The sequence below is a fragment of the Hipposideros armiger genome, unplaced genomic scaffold (assembly GCF_001890085.2).
Source record: "Hipposideros armiger isolate ML-2016 unplaced genomic scaffold, ASM189008v1 scaffold_609, whole genome shotgun sequence".
NCBI classification, from domain to species: Eukaryota; Metazoa; Chordata; class Mammalia; order Chiroptera; family Hipposideridae; genus Hipposideros; species Hipposideros armiger.
In genome coordinates this window covers 1,078,916-1,081,685 of record NW_017731959.1, presented here as the reverse complement: position 1 = coordinate 1,081,685, position 2,770 = coordinate 1,078,916, and positions in this window count along the sequence as shown.

Below are 2,770 nucleotides of genomic sequence, written 5' to 3'. Positions count from 1 at the left end.
TTAAAAAAAAAATTCCCCAATTCCCAAAAAAAAAAAAATCTTAAAAAAAAAAGATGAGGGAACACATCCTAATTCATTCTATGAGGCCATCAATACCCTGATACCAAAACTAGGCAAAGATACCACAAGAAAACTACAGGCCAATAACCCTTATGAATGTGGATAAAAAAAAAAAATCCTGAATACCAGCAAAGCAAATCCGGCAGCATATTAAAAAAAAAAAAAGTTAATAATGTTAACATGTAATTTTTTTTTAACTTCTAATGTGGTAAATATCTACAGCTTTAATCCTCATTAACAAAAGCTCTTTGAGGTTCCTCAATAATTTTTAATTGTGTAAAGAGGTCCTGAGACACAAAAATTTGAGAACCATTAGTCTAAATGTCAGTTGTCATTGCAGGACCAGTAAGCTGAGGTGAAGAATTGCCTCTTGAGTTTGGCAATAAAAAGATAGTTTAGTTTTTGTGGAGCAGAGGGAGAGGGATGGAGTGAGGACCATTTAGACACCTTTTTCCTGAAGTTTGGGTGTGGTTTAACAATGGATGGGTCAGGCCAACAACACGAAAATCCAACATTGGAACTTAATGTCATAAAAAGAGGGACAACCAGATGGTAGGCATGTGCATCCTGATGGAAGAACTCAATCCCACCCATAAAGTATATTTACCCTTAAAATTGAAATTGAATCTGACCCAGCTTTTGGCTCTACCAGTTTGTAGAACATACAGGGATAGAAAAGCATATTAAAGGACACCAAGAGGTGCAACCAGCCAAATCAGACTGGGAAAGCCTACAGGAATATTGAGAGCGAGGGGGGACTGCTGCCGAATAAAACTTAGGTATCAACCAAATGCAGTGCACGAACACTTTGGATTCTGATTTGAACAAGCCAACAGTAATAAGACATTTATGAAACAGTTGGAGACTTCTGAATACTGGCCGTATATTAGATAATATTAAAGAATTATTGCAAGTTTTGTTAGGCGTGATGGAAACCCCTTCTCTTTTAGAAACACATATAAAAACATTTCTGGATGAGCTGATATGTTGCCTGAGATTCGCTTTAAAATAATGAGGGAGCCGGGCAAGAGAAGGGCCAGAAAATTTGAACACGATTGGCCATACGAGTATGTTGACAATTACTGAGGCTGAGTGATAGGTACTTAAGCGATCCTTATATTACTCCAATTTTAAACTCCCTTAATATGTTTTTTTTTTTAAAAAAAAAGTTTAACTGTGCGCAAGAGAGAAAACAGAGAGGGAAAGGGGCATTTTTTTTCCTTTAAGATGGGAGAACCTTGACATGGCTTGAGAGCTAACCAGGAGCCCAGGAGAGTGACTGGTTGAGATGCAGGAAAGCGGGAGGGAGGACAGACAGGCCAGCAGGCTCCTGGCCAAGAAGAGAGGCCATCTCAGTTCTTCTACTGCGGCCAGAAATTTAGCTCCAGCACCTCCACCAGGACGTCGGTTCCCACTGATTAAACTGGCAAGAGAGGCTAGTCGTCCGCGCCTGCGCAGCATCGCCCCCCCAACCCTCCCCGCGTGGTAGCCAAATCCCTTCACCCAATTCCCCACGCATCAGGGAGGGAGGCAAGACCTCCACTTCCAGACTTGAGTCAGGTGAGCCTGAGGGCGTTGCTATGTTTTCTGGAAAATTCAGTTCGCTGCCAAGCTGGAGCTACGACACAATGCAAGACAATGCGCCGTGTGTAGTGCGCTGCTGCCCCCACGTGGCGGCTGTGCAGTTATTGCCCGTGTCTGGGATCGTGAGGAGGAGGCCCACGGACGCTGAGGTTGCAGGGACTTGGGAGGCTTGTGTCCTCCAGGGAAACTATGGGAATACCATTCAGAAAGAGTGACTCCAGATTTGGGCCAGGAAAGGTGGAATGGGAGGGGAAACGGTGAAGAAATTGGGGGCAGGTCCTATCGTGAGGATTAAATGAAAGCCAGCATAGTAACTGTTGACTAATGTCGTCTAGTCCTTTTTATACCTACAGCTGATATTTACTGAGTAAGCATTTACCTATGTGTCTGGCTCTGAATTTAAGCGCTTTACATTTATGAGCTCATTTAATGCCCACAACAGTCGTTTGAGGTAGGTACTATTATCGACCCCAATTTATAGGAATGAAGCTGAAACCCAAAGAGAAGGAATACTTGTTCAGTCACCCAGCTGGGAGTGACAGAGCTGGGATTTGACCGAGGCTGTCCAATTTCAGAGTGTGTTTTTCTTCACTAAAGTTACACCACCTCTTAATCTACTGACTGAATTATCCCTACTTTGTAACTGGTACATGAATCAGTTCAAGTGGGCCATTGGCATGTTTGAGTTAGTGATTTAGCCCAGCTCCAGCACAAAGGTTGCATTCAGCCTAAGTTTGTATTTGGCACAGGGATCAAGTTTCTGATCAGCATGAATCATGGAAGGGATTCAGACCTACAAAGCCCTGTCCCCTCTTGTTCATGTGAATTTGATTCAAATGTCTCCCACACTCATCCCTTCCCTTGTACCAGCACCAACCCAGCAGATTTAGCCGTTTTGTCCTCCCTCCGCAGCTGCCTGCAACCTCCTTCATAATGAAATATCAGACAAAAAAATAAACAACAGGCAACGTTTGGTAATTGTCTGCCTTCTTCAACTCCCAAGCAAGGACTGTGTCCAATTCATGAGTGTTCTCAGCATCAGGCATGACATACAATGGAGGCTCAAAAAATGTAGAGTAGCGGTTCTCAACCCCTTTGGGGGTCAAATGACCCTTTCACAGGGGTC